Raw genomic sequence first — 17,588 nt, 5'->3', positions numbered from 1 at the left:
ACCGCATCCGAGCAGGTCAGCACTTAGGAAAGGCCCTACCGGTCAGACAGGGCTCGCGGGTGCTGCTTCAGACGAGTGGCGGTTGCTCTTTGCATCTCGGCCTGCTTGGCGTGTATCTGAAAGCAGCACTTTGCGGAACCTGACCGCAGGGCTGCAGCTCACGAGGATGAAGGAGAAGCCCTCTTTTTTCGTCTGGTAACAGCCCCAAGTGTTCTCTTTCTCCAAAATACACCTTCTTCTTCTTCAGAGAAGTCTGCCTGTTGGTGTGCTGTGACGTCTGCAGTTGCAAACCACGAGCAGCAGGGAGCCCTCTGGAGGAACACAACATCCACGCAGTCAGTCAGCACTCACTTGAACGTGTCGCAAGTCTCCAATCAGTCAGACAGCGCTCTCGAGTGCTACCTCACACTTGTTGTGACTGCTGGCGCCGATCGGTTCGTTTGGATTCTGGAATCTCAGAGCGTCTCGCCGGCGATTCTTTCGGCGGCACTGTGTTTTCCAGAAGACTTCGCGCACGTGCTGCTGCTGCTGCTCGGATGTGTCGATAGTCGCGTCGCGTTGTTCGGTTGAATACAGCGTGCAATCTCGAGAGGAAATCGCCTGCTGCTCTCAGCTCATCGTTCCGAAGCACCATGGGGGCTAAGCTAGTGCACATTGTAGGGGAATTAGCTCAAATGGTAGAGCGCTCGCTTAGCATGCGAGAGGTAGTGGGATCGATGCCCACATTCTCCACAGTGCTTTTCCTGGGGACACGCTTGAGACGCAAGCAGTGTGACCCTCGCGTGAACCCTGCGTGTGGCTCCAGTCTTTGCTGCTGCACAGATAGCACGATGGTGAGTTCACAAAATGCTGTGCAGAAAAAAAAGTTGAGCACGTGTCGCCCAGATGTTAAACCTTCCAGCAACGCGTTTGCTCTGGTGTGGTCAGTTCAAATCAGGCGTGAAGCCGTCCAAAGCAATTATTATTGCCCGCGGAGAGAAAGAAAACACGTCCGGTGACAAAGGCCACAGTCTTGCCCTCTCTGAGGATTGAATTCAGGACCTTCAGATTATGAGACTGACGCGCTGCCTACTGCGCTAAGAAGGCCAGCCGACAGCCGAGGCTCATACCGCGTGCCCAAATAGGCCGGTTTTCAAGGTGCCGCGAGCCACAGAGCAACCCTCGTCAGAAAGCTGCAGCTCCAGTGAGGCCAGGATATCGGCTTTCAATCCACAATCACGCACGTCGCCCGTTACATGCTGGGCTCTGGCCCGTGCAGAGACACGGCCCACTCGCGGTACCGCAGAGCCGTGGCGTCAGGAGCTCGGCAAAGCCCGGTATGTCTTGCGCTTGGCAGGCAACATTCGGCAAAGCCTTTCACTTCTTTGTCTCGATGGCTCCGCTACTGGAGAGCCACGTCACAGCGCACTAAGATCCTTTGCTCAGCACTCCATGCAGGCAAGAAGGGAGGTGCTTCCGTTTACCAAAGAGCCTAAGAAAATGAGGGTTTGCTTAAGGAAAAGAAGGAAGCACTTGTCAGGTATAGACAGGATAGATCGAGTGAATCCGTACAAGAGTGTAAAGACAGTAGGGAAATCAGGAGGGTAAAAAGGGGACCTGAGATAGCTTTGGCAGATAGAGTTAAGGAAAATCCAAAGGGTTTTTGCAAATACATTATAAGGACAAAAGGGTGACTAGGGAGAGAATAGGGCCCCTCGAGGATCAGCACAGCGGCCTTTGTGTCGAGCCGCAGGAGAGGCTGGGCCGATACTAAACGAGTATTTTGCATCAGTGTTTACTGTGGAAAAGGATAGAATGTAGGGAGAAGTATAGAATATAGGGAAATGGATGGTGACATCTTGAAAATTGTCCACATTGCAGAGGAGGAATGCTGGATGCCTTGAAGCGCGTACAAGTGGATCAATGCCCAGGACCTGATCAGGTCTGGGGGAAGCTAAGGAAGTGATTGCTGGGCCCCTTGCTGAGATATTTGTATGGTTGATATAAAATCATGAGGCGTATAGATCGGATAAAGAGAGAAAGTCTTTTCCCTGGGGTGCGGGAGACCAGCACTAGAGGGCAGAGGTTTAGGGTGAGAGGGAAAAGATATGAAAGAGAACTAAGGGGCACCTTTTTCACACAGAGGGTGGTACGTGTATGGAATGAGCTGCCAGAGGAAGTGGCGGAGGCGAGTGCAATTGCAATATTTAAAAGGCATCTGGGTGGCTATATGAATAGGAAGGGTTTGGAGGGATATGGCCCGGGTGCCGGCAGGTACGACTAGATTGGGATGGGATATCTGGTCGGAAAGGTCCGACCGAAGGGTCTCTTTCCGTGACGTACATCTCTATGACTCTATGACTCCTTTCAAGCAAAGTTTTCCCGCGAAGCGGCGCTCTAAACTGCTCGATGACAACTTACTATGTCAACGTCCGGACGAAGGAGTCTTCCATTCCTGTCGGAAAACTGCCTGTGGACTTCTCTTCGTTTCCTCTTCATGAAATCTGGCCTGCACGGGGTGTGCCACTTCCACAGTTGCACAAGTTGAACAGCAACGCATCCGAGCAGGTCAGCACTTAGGAAAGGCCCTACCGGTCAGACAGGGCTCGCGGGTGCTGCTTCAGACGAGTGGCGGTTGCTCTTTGCATCTCGGCCTGCTTGGCGTGTATCTGAAAGCAGCACTTTGCGGAACCTGACCGCAGGGCTGCAGCTCACGAGGATGAAGGAGAAGCCCTCTTTTTTCGTCTGGTAACAGCCCCAAGTGTTCTCTTTCTCCAAAATACACCTTCTTCTTCTTCAGAGAAGTCTGCCTGTTGGTGTGCTGTGACGTCTGCAGTTGCAAACCACGAGCAGCAGGGAGCCCTCTGGAGGAACACAACATCCACGCAGTCAGTCAGCACTCACTTGAACGTGTCGCAAGTCTCCAATCAGTCAGACAGCGCTCTCGAGTGCTACCTCACACTTGTTGTGACTGCTGGCGCCGATCGGTTCGTTTGGATTCTGGAATCTCAGAGCGTCTCGCCGGCGATTCTTTCGGCGGCACTGTGTTTTCCAGAAGACTTCGCGCACGTGCTGCTGCTGCTGCTCGGATGTGTCGATAGTCGCGTCGCGTTGTTCGGTTGAATACAGCGTGCAATCTCGAGAGGAAATCGCCTGCTGCTCTCAGCTCATCGTTCCGAAGCACCATGGGGGCTAAGCTAGTGCACGTTGTAGGGGAATTAGCTCAAATGGTAGAGCGCTCGCTTAGCATGCGAGAGGTAGTGGGATCGATGCCCACATTCTCCACAGTGCTTTTCCTGGGGACACGCTTGAGACGCAAGCAGTGTGACCCTCGCGTGAACCCTGCGTGTGGCTCCAGTCTTTGCTGCTGCACAGATAGCACGATGGTGAGTTCACAAAATGCTGTGCAGAAAAAAAAGTTGAGCACGTGTCGCCCAGATGTTAAACCTTCCAGCAACGCGTTTGCTCTGGTGTGGTCAGTTCAAATCAGGCGTGAAGCCGTCCAAAGCAATTATTATTGCCCGCGGAGAGAAAGAAAACACGTCCGGTGACAAAGGCCACAGTCTTGCCCTCTCTGGGGATTGAATTCAGGACCTTCAGATTATGAGACTGACGCGCTGCCTACTGCGCTAAGAAGGCCAGCCGACAGCCGAGGCTCATACCGCGTGCCCAAATAGGCCGGTTTTCAAGGTGCCGCGAGCCACAGAGCAACCCTCGTCAGAAAGCTGCAGCTCCAGTGAGGCCAGGATATCGGCTTTCAATCCACAATCACGCACGTCGCCCGTTACATGCTGGGCTCTGGCCCGTGCAGAGACACGGCCCACTCGCGGTACCGCAGAGCCGTGGCGTCAGGAGCTCGGCAAAGCCCGGTATGTCTTGCGCTTGGCAGGCAACATTCGGCAAAGCCTTTCACTTCTTTGTCTCGATGGCTCCGCTACTGGAGAGCCACGTCACAGCGCACTAAGATCCTTTGCTCAGCACTCCATGCAGGCAAGAAGGGAGGTGCTTCCGTTTACCAAAGAGCCTAAGAAAATGAGGGTTTGCTTAAGGAAAAGAAGGAAGCACTTGTCAGGTATAGACAGGATAGATCGAGTGAATCCGTACAAGAGTGTAAAGACAGTAGGGAAATCAGGAGGGTAAAAAGGGGACCTGAGATAGCTTTGGCAGATAGAGTTAAGGAAAATCCAAAGGGTTTTTGCAAATACATTATAAGGACAAAAGGGTGACTAGGGAGAGAATAGGGCCCCTCGAGGATCAGCACAGCGGCCTTTGTGTCGAGCCGCAGGAGAGGCTGGGCCGATACTAAACGAGTATTTTGCATCAGTGTTTACTGTGGAAAAGGATAGAATGTAGGGAGAAGTATAGAATATAGGGAAATGGATGGTGACATCTTGAAAATTGTCCACATTGCAGAGGAGGAATGCTGGATGCCTTGAAGCGCGTACAAGTGGATCAATGCCCAGGACCTGATCAGGTCTGGGGGAAGCTAAGGAAGTGATTGCTGGGCCCCTTGCTGAGATATTTGTATGGTTGATATAAAATCATGAGGCGTATAGATCGGATAAAGAGAGAAAGTCTTTTCCCTGGGGTGCGGGAGACCAGCACTAGAGGGCAGAGGTTTAGGGTGAGAGGGAAAAGATATGAAAGAGAACTAAGGGGCACCTTTTTCACACAGAGGGTGGTACGTGTATGGAATGAGCTGCCAGAGGAAGTGGCGGAGGCGAGTGCAATTGCAATATTTAAAAGGCATCTGGGTGGCTATATGAATAGGAAGGGTTTGGAGGGATATGGCCCGCGTGCCGGCAGGTACGACTAGATTGGGATGGGATATCTGGTCGGAAAGGTCCGACCGAAGGGTCTCTTTCCGTGACGTACATCTCTATGACTCTATGACTCCTTTCAAGCAAAGTTTTCCCGCGAAGCGGCGCTCTAAACTGCTCGATGACAACTTACTATGTCAACGTCCGGACGAAGGAGTCTTCCATTCCTGTCGGAAAACTGCCTGTGGACTTCTCTTCGTTTCCTCTTCATGAAATCTGGCCTGCACGGGGTGTGCCACTTCCACAGTTGCACAAGTTGAACAGCACCGCATCCGAGCAGGTCAGCACTTAGGAAAGGCCCTACCGGTCAGACAGGGCTCGCGGGTGCTGCTTCAGACGAGTGGCGGTTGCTCTTTGCATCTCGGCCTGCTTGGCGTGTATCTGAAAGCAGCACTTTGCGGAACCTGACCGCAGGGCTGCAGCTCACGAGGATGAAGGAGAAGCCCTCTTTTTTCGTCTGGTAACAGCCCCAAGTGTTCTCTTTCTCCAAAATACACCTTCTTCTTCTTCAGAGAAGTCTGCCTGTTGGTGTGCTGTGACGTCTGCAGTTGCAAACCACGAGCAGCAGGGAGCCCTCTGGAGGAACACAACATCCACGCAGTCAGTCAGCACTCACTTGAACGTGTCGCAAGTCTCCAATCAGTCAGACAGCGCTCTCGAGTGCTACCTCACACTTGTTGTGACTGCTGGCGCCGATCGGTTCGTTTGGATTCTGGAATCTCAGAGCGTCTCGCTGGCGATTCTTTCGGCGGCACTGTGTTTTCCAGAAGACTTCGCGCACGTGCTGCTGCTGCTGCTCGGATGTGTCGATAGTCGCGTCGCGTTGTTCGGTTGAATACAGCGTGCAATCTCGAGAGGAAATCGCCTGCTGCTCTCAGCTCATCGTTCCGAAGCACCATGGGGGCTAAGCAAGTGCACGTTGTAGGGGAATTAGCTCAAATGGTAGAGCGCTCGCTTAGCATGCGAGAGGTAGTGGGATCGATGCCCACATTCTCCACAGTGCTTTTCCTGGGGACACGCTTGAGACGCAAGCAGTGTGACCCTCGCGTGAACCCTGCGTGTGGCTCCAGTCTTTGCTGCTGCACAGATAGCACGATGGTGAGTTCCCAAAATGCTGTGCAGAAAAAAAAGTTGAGCACGTGTCGCCCAGATGTTAAACCTTCCAGCAACGCGTTTGCTCTGGTGTGGTCAGTTCAAATCAGGCGTGAAGCCGTCCAAAGCAATTATTATTGCCCGCGGAGAGAAAGAAAACACGTCCCGTGACAAAGGCCACAGTCTTGCCTTCTCTGAGGATTGAACTCAGGACCTTCAGATTATGAGACTGACGCGCTGCCTACTGCGCTAAGAAGGCCAGCCGACAGCCGAGGCTCATACCGCGTGCCCAAATAGGCCGGTTTTCAAGGTGCCGCGAGCCACAGAGCAACCCTCGTCAGAAAGCTGCAGCTCCAGTGAGGCCAGGATATCGGCTTTCAATCCACAATCACGCACGTCGCCCGTTACATGCTGGGCTCTGGCCCGTGCAGAGACACGGCCCACTCGCGGTACCGCAGAGCCGTGGCGTCAGGAGCTCGGCAAAGCCCGGTATGTCTTGCGCTTGGCAGGCAACATTCGGCAAAGCCTTTCACTTCTTTGTCTCGATGGCTCCGCTACTGGAGAGCCACGTCACAGCGCACTAAGATCCTTTGCTCAGCACTCCATGCAGGCAAGAAGGGAGGTGCTTCCGTTTACCAAAGAGCCTAAGAAAATGAGGGTTTGCTTAAGGAAAAGAAGGAAGCACTTGTCAGGTATAGACAGGATAGATCGAGTGAATCCGTACAAGAGTGTAAAGACAGTAGGGAAATCAGGAGGGTAAAAAGGGGACCTGAGATAGCTTTGGCAGATAGAGTTAAGGAAAATCCAAAGGGTTTTTGCAAATACATTATAAGGACAAAAGGGTGACTAGGGAGAGAATAGGGCCCCTCGAGGATCAGCACAGCGGCCTTTGTGTCGAGCCGCAGGAGAGGCTGGGCCGATACTAAACGAGTATTTTGCATCAGTGTTTACTGTGGAAAAGGATAGAATGTAGGGAGAAGTATAGAATATAGGGAAATGGATGGTGACATCTTGAAAATTGTCCACATTGCAGAGGAGGAATGCTGGATGCCTTGAAGCGCGTACAAGTGGATCAATGCCCAGGACCTGATCAGGTCTGGGGGAAGCTAAGGAGGTGATTGCTGGGCCCCTTGCTGAGATATTTGTATGGTTGATATAAAATCATGAGGCGTATAGATCGGATAAAGAGAGAAAGTCTTTTCCCTGGGGTGCGGGAGACCAGCACTAGAGGGCAGAGGTTTAGGGTGAGAGGGAAAAGATATGAAAGAGAACTAAGGGGCACCTTTTTCACACAGAGGGTGGTACGTGTATGGAATGAGCTGCCAGAGGAAGTGGCGGAGGCGAGTGCAATTGCAATATTTAAAAGGCATCTGGGTGGCTATATGAATAGGAAGGGTTTGGAGGGATATGGCCCGCGTGCCGGCAGGTACGACTAGATTGGGATGGGATATCTGGTCGGAAAGGTCCGACCGAAGGGTCTCTTTCCGTGACGTACATCTCTATGACTCTATGACTCCTTTCAAGCAAAGTTTTCCCGCGAAGCGGCGCTCTAAACTGCTCGATGACAACTTACTATGTCAACGTCCGGACGAAGGAGTCTTCCATTCCTGTCGGAAAACTGCCTGTGGACTTCTCTTCGTTTCCTCTTCATGAAATCTGGCCTGCACGGGGTGTGCCACTTCCACAGTTGCACAAGTTGAACAGCAACGCATCCGAGCAGGTCAGCACTTAGGAAAGGCCCTACCGGTCAGACAGGGCTCGCGGGTGCTGCTTCAGACGAGTGGCGGTTGCTCTTTGCATCTCGGCCTGCTTGGCGTGTATCTGAAAGCAGCACTTTGCGGAACCTGACCGCAGGGCTGCAGCTCACGAGGATGAAGGAGAAGCCCTCTTTTTTCGTCTGGTAACAGCCCCAAGTGTTCTCTTTCTCCAAAATACACCTTCTTCTTCTTCAGAGAAGTCTGCCTGTTGGTGTGCTGTGACGTCTGCAGTTGCAAACCACGAGCAGCAGGGAGCCCTCTGGAGGAACACAACATCCACGCAGTCAGTCAGCACTCACTTGAACGTGTCGCAAGTCTCCAATCAGTCAGACAGCGCTCTCGAGTGCTACCTCACACTTGTTGTGACTGCTGGCGCCGATCGGTTCGTTTGGATTCTGGAATCTCAGAGCGTCTCGCTGGCGATTCTTTCGGCGGCACTGTGTTTTCCAGAAGACTTCGCGCACGTGCTGCTGCTGCTGCTCGGATGTGTCGATAGTCGCGTCGCGTTGTTCGGTTGAATACAGCGTGCAATCTCGAGAGGAAATCGCCTGCTGCTCTCAGCTCATCGTTCCGAAGCACCATGGGGGCTAAGCAAGTGCACGTTGTAGGGGAATTAGCTCAAATGGTAGAGCGCTCGCTTAGCATGCGAGAGGTAGTGGGATCGATGCCCACATTCTCCACAGTGCTTTTCCTGGGGACACGCTTGAGACGCAAGCAGTGTGACCCTCGCGTGAACCCTGCGTGTGGCTCCAGTCTTTGCTGCTGCACAGATAGCACGATGGTGAGTTCCCAAAATGCTGTGCAGAAAAAAAAGTTGAGCACGTGTCGCCCAGATGTTAAACCTTCCAGCAACGCGTTTGCTCTGGTGTGGTCAGTTCAAATCAGGCGTGAAGCCGTCCAAAGCAATTATTATTGCCCGCGGAGAGAAAGAAAACACGTCCGGTGACAAAGGCCACAGTCTTGCCTTCTCTGAGGATTGAACTCAGGACCTTCAGATTATGAGACTGACGCGCTGCCTACTGCGCTAAGAAGGCCAGCCGACAGCCGAGGCTCATACCGCGTGCCCAAATAGGCCGGTTTTCAAGGTGCCGCGAGCCACAGAGCAACCCTCGTCAGAAAGCTGCAGCTCCAGTGAGGCCAGGATATCGGCTTTCAATCCACAATCACGCACGTCGCCCGTTACATGCTGGGCTCTGGCCCGTGCAGAGACACGGCCCACTCGCGGTACCGCAGAGCCGTGGCGTCAGGAGCTCGGCAAAGCCCGGTATGTCTTGCGCTTGGCAGGCAACATTCGGCAAAGCCTTTCACTTCTTTGTCTCGATGGCTCCGCTACTGGAGAGCCACGTCACAGCGCACTAAGATCCTTTGCTCAGCACTCCATGCAGGCAAGAAGGGAGGTGCTTCCGTTTACCAAAGAGCCTAAGAAAATGAGGGTTTGCTTAAGGAAAAGAAGGAAGCACTTGTCAGGTATAGACAGGATAGATCGAGTGAATCCGTACAAGAGTGTAAAGACAGTAGGGAAATCAGGAGGGTAAAAAGGGGACCTGAGATAGCTTTGGCAGATAGAGTTAAGGAAAATCCAAAGGGTTTTTGCAAATACATTATAAGGACAAAAGGGTGACTAGGGAGAGAATAGGGCCCCTCGAGGATCAGCACAGCGGCCTTTGTGTCGAGCCGCAGGAGAGGCTGGGCCGATACTAAACGAGTATTTTGCATCAGTGTTTACTGTGGAAAAGGATAGAATGTAGGGAGAAGTACAGAATATAGGGAAATGGATGGTGACATCTTGAAAATTGTCCACATTGCAGAGGAGGAATGCTGGATGCCTTGAAGCGCGTACAAGTGGATCAATGCCCAGGACCTGATCAGGTCTGGGGGAAGCTAAGGAAGTGATTGCTGGGCCCCTTGCTGAGATATTTGTATGGTTGATATAAAATCATGAGGCGTATAGATCGGATAAAGAGAGAAAGTCTTTTCCCTGGGGTGCGGGAGACCAGCACTAGAGGGCAGAGGTTTAGGGTGAGAGGGAAAAGATATGAAAGAGAACTAAGGGGCACCTTTTTCACACAGAGGGTGGTACGTGTATGGAATGAGCTGCCAGAGGAAGTGGCGGAGGCGAGTGCAATTGCAATATTTAAAAGGCATCTGGGCGGCTATATGAATAGGAAGGGTTTGGAGGGATATGGCCCGCGTGCCGGCAGGTACGACTAGATTGGGATGGGATATCTGGTCGGAAAGGTCCGACCGAAGGGTCTCTTTCCGTGACGTACATCTCTATGACTCTATGACTCCTTTCAAGCAAAGTTTTCCCGCGAAGCGGCGCTCTAAACTGCTCGATGACAACTTACTATGTCAACGTCCGGACGAAGGAGTCTTCCATTCCTGTCGGAAAACTGCCTGTGGACTTCTCTTCGTTTCCTCTTCATGAAATCTGGCCTGCACGGGGTGTGCCACTTCCACAGTTGCACAAGTTGAACAGCAACGCATCCGAGCAGGTCAGCACTTAGGAAAGGCCCTACCGGTCAGACAGGGCTCGCGGGTGCTGCTTCAGACGAGTGGCGGTTGCTCTTTGCATCTCGGCCTGCTTGGCGTGTATCTGAAAGCAGCACTTTGCGGAACCTGACCGCAGGGCTGCAGCTCACGAGGATGAAGGAGAAGCCCTCTTTTTTCGTCTGGTAACAGCCCCAAGTGTTCTCTTTCTCCAAAATACACCTTCTTCTTCTTCAGAGAAGTCTGCCTGTTGGTGTGCTGTGACGTCTGCAGTTGCAAACCACGAGCAGCAGGGAGCCCTCTGGAGGAACACAACATCCACGCAGTCAGTCAGCACTCACTTGAACGTGTCGCAAGTCTCCAATCAGTCAGACAGCGCTCTCGAGTGCTACCTCACACTTGTTGTGACTGCTGGCGCCGATCGGTTCGTTTGGATTCTGGAATCTCAGAGCGTCTCGCTGGCGATTCTTTCGGCGGCACTGTGTTTTCCAGAAGACTTCGCGCACGTGCTGCTGCTGCTGCTCGGATGTGTCGATAGTCGCGTCGCGTTGTTCGGTTGAATACAGCGTGCAATCTCGAGAGGAAATCGCCTGCTGCTCTCAGCTCATCGTTCCGAAGCACCATGGGGGCTAAGCAAGTGCACGTTGTAGGGGAATTAGCTCAAATGGTAGAGCGCTCGCTTAGCATGCGAGAGGTAGTGGGATCGATGCCCACATTCTCCACAGTGCTTTTCCTGGGGACACGCTTGAGACGCAAGCAGTGTGACCCTCGCGTGAACCCTGCGTGTGGCTCCAGTCTTTGCTGCTGCACAGATAGCACGATGGTGAGTTCCCAAAATGCTGTGCAGAAAAAAAAGTTGAGCACGTGTCGCCCAGATGTTAAACCTTCCAGCAACGCGTTTGCTCTGGTGTGGTCAGTTCAAATCAGGCGTGAAGCCGTCCAAAGCAATTATTATTGCCCGCGGAGAGAAAGAAAACACGTCCCGTGACAAAGGCCACAGTCTTGCCTTCTCTGAGGATTGAACTCAGGACCTTCAGATTATGAGACTGACGCGCTGCCTACTGCGCTAAGAAGGCCAGCCGACAGCCGCGGCTCATACCGCGTGCCCAAATAGGCCGGTTTTCAAGGTGCCGCGAGCCACAGAGCAACCCTCGTCAGAAAGCTGCAGCTCCAGTGAGGCCAGGATATCGGCTTTCAATCCACAATCACGCACGTCGCCCGTTACATGCTGGGCTCTGGCCCGTGCAGAGACACGGCCCACTCGCGGTACCGCAGAGCCGTGGCGTCAGGAGCTCGGCAAAGCCCGGTATGTCTTGCGCTTGGCAGGCAACATTCGGCAAAGCCTTTCACTTCTTTGTCTCGATGGCTCCGCTACTGGAGAGCCACGTCACAGCGCACTAAGATCCTTTGCTCAGCACTCCATGCAGGCAAGAAGGGAGGTGCTTCCGTTTACCAAAGAGCCTAAGAAAATGAGGGTTTGCTTAAGGAAAAGAAGGAAGCACATGTCAGGTATAGACAGGATAGATCGAGTGAATCCGTACAAGAGTGTAAAGACAGTAGGGAAATCAGGAGGGTAAAAAGGGGACCTGAGATAGCTTTGGCAGATAGAGTTAAGGAAAATCCAAAGGGTTTTTGCAAATACATTATAAGGACAAAAGGGTGACTAGGGAGAGAATAGGGCCCCTCGAGGATCAGCACAGCGGCCTTTGTGTCGAGCCGCAGGAGAGGCTGGGCCGATACTAAACGAGTATTTTGCATCAGTGTTTACTGTGGAAAAGGATAGAATGTAGGGAGAAGTATAGAATATAGGGAAATGGATGGTGACATCTTGAAAATTGTCCACATTGCAGAGGAGGAATGCTGGATGCCTTGAAGCGCGTACAAGTGGATCAATGCCCAGGACCTGATCAGGTCTGGGGGAAGCTAAGGAAGTGATTGCTGGGCCCCTTGCTGAGATATTTGTATGGTTGATATAAAATCATGAGGCGTATAGATCGGATAAAGAGAGAAAGTCTTTTCCCTGGGGTGCGGGAGACCAGCACTAGAGGGCAGAGGTTTAGGGTGAGAGGGAAAAGATATGAAAGAGAACTAAGGGGCACCTTTTTCACACAGAGGGTGGTACGTGTATGGAATGAGCTGCCAGAGGAAGTGGCGGAGGCGAGTGCAATTGCAATATTTAAAAGGCATCTGGGCGGCTATATGAATAGGAAGGGTTTGGAGGGATATGGCCCGCGTGCCGGCAGGTACGACTAGATTGGGATGGGATATCTGGTCGGAAAGGTCCGACCGAAGGGTCTCTTTCCGTGACGTACATCTCTATGACTCTATGACTCCTTTCAAGCAAAGTTTTCCCGCGAAGCGGCGCTCTAAACTGCTCGATGACAACTTACTATGTCAACGTCCGGACGAAGGAGTCTTCCATTCCTGTCGGAAAACTGCCTGTGGACTTCTCTTCGTTTCCTCTTCATGAAATCTGGCCTGCACGGGGTGTGCCACTTCCACAGTTGCACAAGTTGAACAGCAACGCATCCGAGCAGGTCAGCACTTAGGAAAGGCCCTACCGGTCAGACAGGGCTCGCGGGTGCTGCTTCAGACGAGTGGCGGTTGCTCTTTGCATCTCGGCCTGCTTGGCGTGTATCTGAAAGCAGCACTTTGCGGAACCTGACCGCAGGGCTGCAGCTCACGAGGATGAAGGAGAAGCCCTCTTTTTTCGTCTGGTAACAGCCCCAAGTGTTCTCTTTCTCCAAAATACACCTTCTTCTTCTTCAGAGAAGTCTGCCTGTTGGTGTGCTGTGACGTCTGCAGTTGCAAACCACGAGCAGCAGGGAGCCCTCTGGAGGAACACAACATCCACGCAGTCAGTCAGCACTCACTTGAACGTGTCGCAAGTCTCCAATCAGTCAGACAGCGCTCTCGAGTGCTACCTCACACTTGTTGTGACTGCTGGCGCCGATCGGTTCGTTTGGATTCTGGAATCTCAGAGCGTCTCGCTGGCGATTCTTTCGGCGGCACTGTGTTTTCCAGAAGACTTCGCGCACGTGCTGCTGCTGCTGCTCGGATGTGTCGATAGTCGCGTCGCGTTGTTCGGTTGAATACAGCGTGCAATCTCGAGAGGAAATCGCCTGCTGCTCTCAGCTCATCGTTCCGAAGCACCATGGGGGCTAAGCAAGTGCACGTTGTAGGGGAATTAGCTCAAATGGTAGAGCGATCGCTTAGCATGCGAGAGGTAGTGGGATCGATGCCCACATTCTCCACAGTGCTTTTCCTGGGGACACGCTTGAGACGCAAGCAGTGTGACCCTCGCGTGAACCCTGCGTGTGGCTCCAGTCTTTGCTGCTGCACAGATAGCACGATGGTGAGTTCCCAAAATGCTGTGCAGAAAAAAAAGTTGAGCACGTGTCGCCCAGATGTTAAACCTTCCAGCAACGCGTTTGCTCTGGTGTGGTCAGTTCAAATCAGGCGTGAAGCCGTCCAAAGCAATTATTATTGCCCGCGGAGAGAAAGAAAACACGTCCGGTGACAAAGGCCACAGTCTTGCCTTCTCTGAGGATTGAACTCAGGACCTTCAGATTATGAGACTGACGCGCTGCCTACTGCGCTAAGAAGGCCAGCCGACAGCCGAGGCTCATACCGCGTGCCCAAATAGGCCGGTTTTCAAGGTGCCGCGAGCCACAGAGCAACCCTCGTCAGAAAGCTGCAGCTCCAGTGAGGCCAGGATATCGGCTTTCAATCCACAATCACGCACGTCGCCCGTTACATGCTGGGCTCTGGCCCGTGCAGAGACACGGCCCACTCGCGGTACCGCAGAGCCGTGGCGTCAGGAGCTCGGCAAAGCCCGGTATGTCTTGCGCTTGGCAGGCAACATTCGGCAAAGCCTTTCACTTCTTTGTCTCGATGGCTCCGCTACTGGAGAGCCACGTCACAGCGCACTAAGATCCTTTGCTCAGCACTCCATGCAGGCAAGAAGGGAGGTGCTTCCGTTTACCAAAGAGCCTAAGAAAATGAGGGTTTGCTTAAGGAAAAGAAGGAAGCACTTGTCAGGTATAGACAGGATAGATCGAGTGAATCCGTACAAGAGTGTAAAGACAGTAGGGAAATCAGGAGGGTAAAAAGGGGACCTGAGATAGCTTTGGCAGATAGAGTTAAGGAAAATCCAAAGGGTTTTTGCAAATACATTATAAGGACAAAAGGGTGACTAGGGAGAGAATAGGGCCCCTCGAGGATCAGCACAGCGGCCTTTGTGTCGAGCCGCAGGAGAGGCTGGGCCGATACTAAACGAGTATTTTGCATCAGTGTTTACTGTGGAAAAGGATAGAATGTAGGGAGAAGTATAGAATATAGGGAAATGGATGGTGACATCTTGAAAATTGTCCACATTGCAGAGGAGGAATGCTGGATGCCTTGAAGCGCGTACAAGTGGATCAATGCCCAGGACCTGATCAGGTCTGGGGGAAGCTAAGGAAGTGATTGCTGGGCCCCTTGCTGAGATATTTGTATGGTTGATATAAAATCATGAGGCGTATAGATCGGATAAAGAGAGAAAGTCTTTTCCCTGGGGTGCGGGAGACCAGCACTAGAGGGCAGAGGTTTAGGGTGAGAGGGAAAAGATATGAAAGAGAACTAAGGGGCACCTTTTTCACACAGAGGGTGGTACGTGTATGGAATGAGCTGCCAGAGGAAGTGGCGGAGGCGAGTGCAATTGCAATATTTAAAAGGCATCTGGGCGGCTATATGAATAGGAAGGGTTTGGAGGGATATGGCCCGCGTGCCGGCAGGTACGACTAGATTGGGATGGGATATCTGGTCGGAAAGGTCCGACCGAAGGGTCTCTTTCCGTGACGTACATCTCTATGACTCTATGACTCCTTTCAAGCAAAGTTTTCCCGCGAAGCGGCGCTCTAAACTGCTCGATGACAACTTACTATGTCAACGTCCGGACGAAGGAGTCTTCCATTCCTGTCGGAAAACTGCCTGTGGACTTCTCTTCGTTTCCTCTTCATGAAATCTGGCCTGCACGGGGTGTGCCACTTCCACAGTTGCACAAGTTGAACAGCAACGCATCCGAGCAGGTCAGCACTTAGGAAAGGCCCTACCGGTCAGACAGGGCTCGCGGGTGCTGCTTCAGACGAGTGGCGGTTGCTCTTTGCATCTCGGCCTGCTTGGCGTGTATCTGAAAGCAGCACTTTGCGGAACCTGACCGCAGGGCTGCAGCTCACGAGGATGAAGGAGAAGCCCTCTTTTTTCGTCTGGTAACAGCCCCAAGTGTTCTCTTTCTCCAAAATACACCTTCTTCTTCTTCAGAGAAGTCTGCCTGTTGGTGTGCTGTGACGTCTGCAGTTGCAAACCACGAGCAGCAGGGAGCCCTCTGGAGGAACACAACATCCACGCAGTCAGTCAGCACTCACTTGAACGTGTCGCAAGTCTCCAATCAGTCAGACAGCGCTCTCGAGTGCTACCTCACACTTGTTGTGACTGCTGGCGCCGATCGGTTCGTTTGGATTCTGGAATCTCAGAGCGTCTCGCTGGCGATTCTTTCGGCGGCACTGTGTTTTCCAGAAGACTTCGCGCACGTGCTGCTGCTGCTGCTCGGATGTGTCGATAGTCGCGTCGCGTTGTTCGGTTGAATACAGCGTGCAATCTCGAGAGGAAATCGCCTGCTGCTCTCAGCTCATCCTTCCGAAGCACCATGGGGGCTAAGCAAGTGCACGTTGTAGGGGAATTAGCTCAAATGGTAGAGCGCTCGCTTAGCATGCGAGAGGTAGTGGGATCGATGCCCACATTCTCCACAGTGCTTTTCCTGGGGACACGCTTGAGACGCAAGCAGTGTGACCCTCGCGTGAACCCTGCGTGTGGCTCCAGTCTTTGCTGCTGCACAGATAGCACGATGGTGAGTTCCCAAAATGCTGTGCAGAAAAAAAAGTTGAGCACGTGTCGCCCAGATGTTAAACCTTCCAGCAACGCGTTTGCTCTGGTGTGGTCAGTTCAAATCAGGCGTGAAGCCGTCCAAAGCAAATATTATTGCCCGCGGAGAGAAAGAAAACACGTCCGGTGACAAAGGCCACAGTCTTGCCTTCTCTGAGGATTGAACTCAGGACCTTCAGATTATGAGACTGACGCGCTGCCTACTGCGCTAAGAAGGCCAGCCGACAGCCGAGGCTCATACCGCGTGCCCAAATAGGCCGGTTTTCAAGGTGCCGCGAGCCACAGAGCAACCCTCGTCAGAAAGCTGCAGCTCCAGTGAGGCCAGGATATCGGCTTTCAATCCACAATCACGCACGTCGCCCGTTACATGCTGGGCTCTGGCCCGTGCAGAGACACGGCCCACTCGCGGTACCGCAGAGCCGTGGCGTCAGGAGCTCGGCAAAGCCCGGTATGTCTTGCGCTTGGCAGGCAACATTCGGCAAAGCCTTTCACTTCTTTGTCTCGATGGCTCCGCTACTGGAGAGCCACGTCACAGCGCACTAAGATCCTTTGCTCAGCACTCCATGCAGGCAAGAAGGGAGGTGCTTCCGTTTACCAAAGAGCCTAAGAAAATGAGGGTTTGCTTAAGGAAAAGAAGGAAGCACTTGTCAGGTATAGACAGGATAGATCGAGTGAATCCGTACAAGAGTGTAAAGACAGTAGGGAAATCAGGAGGGTAAAAAGGGGACCTGAGATAGCTTTGGCAGATAGAGTTAAGGAAAATCCAAAGGGTTTTTGCAAATACATTATAAGGACAAAAGGGTGACTAGGGAGAGAATAGGGCCCCTCGAGGATCAGCACAGCGGCCTTTGTGCCGAGCCGCAGGAGAGGCTGGGCCGATACTAAACGAGTATTTTGCATCAGTGTTTACTGTGGAAAAGGATAGAATGTAGGGAGAAGTATAGAATATAGGGAAATGGATGGTGACATCTTGAAAATTGTCCACATTGCAGAGGAGGAATGCTGGATGCCTTGAAGCGCGTACAAGTGGATCAATGCCCAGGACCTGATCAGGTCTGGGGGAAGCTAAGGAAGTGATTGCTGGGCCCCTTGCTGAGATATTTGTATGGTTGATATAAAATCATGAGGCGTATAGATCGGATAAAGAGAGAAAGTCTTTTCCCTGGGGTGCGGGAGACCAGCACTAGAGGGCAGAGGTTTAGGGTGAGAGGGAAAAGATATGAAAGAGAACTAAGGGGCACCTTTTTCACACAGAGGGTGGTACGTGTATGGAATGAGCTGCCAGAGGAAGTGGCGGAGGCGAGTGCAATTGCAATATTTAAAAGGCATCTGGGTGGCTATATGAATAGGAAGGGTTTGGAGGGATATGGCCCGCGTGCCGGCAGGTACGACTAGATTGGGATGGGATATCTGGTCGGAAAGGTCCGACCGAAGGGTCTCTTTCCGTGACGTACATCTCTATGACTCTATGACTCCTTTCAAGCAAAGTTTTCCCGCGAAGCGGCGCTCTAAACTGCTCGATGACAAC

General features: G+C 52.5%; 13 non-coding genes across 13 annotated transcripts; 6 read left to right on the top strand and 7 right to left on the bottom strand.

Annotated features, from left to right (window-relative positions):
- Window positions 1-659: 659 nt before the first annotated feature.
- On the top strand, window positions 660-732 carry trnaa-agc (transfer RNA alanine (anticodon AGC)). Its single transcript has one exon. It is a non-coding gene; the product is annotated as a tRNA-Ala (tRNA).
- A 281-nt stretch (window positions 733-1,013) lies between these two features.
- On the bottom strand, window positions 1,014-1,086 carry trnam-cau (transfer RNA methionine (anticodon CAU)). The gene has a single exon. It is a non-coding gene; the product is annotated as a tRNA-Met (tRNA).
- Window positions 1,087-3,191: 2,105 nt separating this feature from the next.
- Window positions 3,192-3,264, top strand: trnaa-agc (transfer RNA alanine (anticodon AGC)). The gene has a single exon. It is a non-coding gene; the product is annotated as a tRNA-Ala (tRNA).
- Window positions 3,265-3,545: 281 nt separating this feature from the next.
- Window positions 3,546-3,618, bottom strand: trnam-cau (transfer RNA methionine (anticodon CAU)). The gene has a single exon. It is a non-coding gene; the product is annotated as a tRNA-Met (tRNA).
- A 2,105-nt stretch (window positions 3,619-5,723) lies between these two features.
- Window positions 5,724-5,796, top strand: trnaa-agc (transfer RNA alanine (anticodon AGC)). The gene has a single exon. It is a non-coding gene; the product is annotated as a tRNA-Ala (tRNA).
- A 281-nt stretch (window positions 5,797-6,077) lies between these two features.
- On the bottom strand, window positions 6,078-6,150 carry trnam-cau (transfer RNA methionine (anticodon CAU)). The gene has a single exon. It is a non-coding gene; the product is annotated as a tRNA-Met (tRNA).
- Window positions 6,151-8,255: 2,105 nt separating this feature from the next.
- Window positions 8,256-8,328, top strand: trnaa-agc (transfer RNA alanine (anticodon AGC)). The gene has a single exon. It is a non-coding gene; the product is annotated as a tRNA-Ala (tRNA).
- Window positions 8,329-8,609: 281 nt separating this feature from the next.
- On the bottom strand, window positions 8,610-8,682 carry trnam-cau (transfer RNA methionine (anticodon CAU)). Its single transcript has one exon. It is a non-coding gene; the product is annotated as a tRNA-Met (tRNA).
- A 2,105-nt stretch (window positions 8,683-10,787) lies between these two features.
- On the top strand, window positions 10,788-10,860 carry trnaa-agc (transfer RNA alanine (anticodon AGC)). The gene has a single exon. It is a non-coding gene; the product is annotated as a tRNA-Ala (tRNA).
- A 281-nt stretch (window positions 10,861-11,141) lies between these two features.
- On the bottom strand, window positions 11,142-11,214 carry trnam-cau (transfer RNA methionine (anticodon CAU)). The gene has a single exon. It is a non-coding gene; the product is annotated as a tRNA-Met (tRNA).
- Window positions 11,215-13,673: 2,459 nt separating this feature from the next.
- trnam-cau (transfer RNA methionine (anticodon CAU)) lies at window positions 13,674-13,746 on the bottom strand. The gene has a single exon. It is a non-coding gene; the product is annotated as a tRNA-Met (tRNA).
- A 2,105-nt stretch (window positions 13,747-15,851) lies between these two features.
- Window positions 15,852-15,924, top strand: trnaa-agc (transfer RNA alanine (anticodon AGC)). Its single transcript has one exon. It is a non-coding gene; the product is annotated as a tRNA-Ala (tRNA).
- A 281-nt stretch (window positions 15,925-16,205) lies between these two features.
- Window positions 16,206-16,278, bottom strand: trnam-cau (transfer RNA methionine (anticodon CAU)). Its single transcript has one exon. It is a non-coding gene; the product is annotated as a tRNA-Met (tRNA).
- Between the last annotated feature and the right edge of the window lie 1,310 nt (window positions 16,279-17,588).

Source organism: Chiloscyllium punctatum, chromosome 5 (assembly GCF_047496795.1).
Source record: "Chiloscyllium punctatum isolate Juve2018m chromosome 5, sChiPun1.3, whole genome shotgun sequence".
Taxonomy (NCBI): Eukaryota; Metazoa; Chordata; class Chondrichthyes; order Orectolobiformes; family Hemiscylliidae; genus Chiloscyllium; species Chiloscyllium punctatum.
Note: the sequence above shows the minus strand (reverse complement) of the source record. Positions and strands in the feature narration are given on the sequence as shown.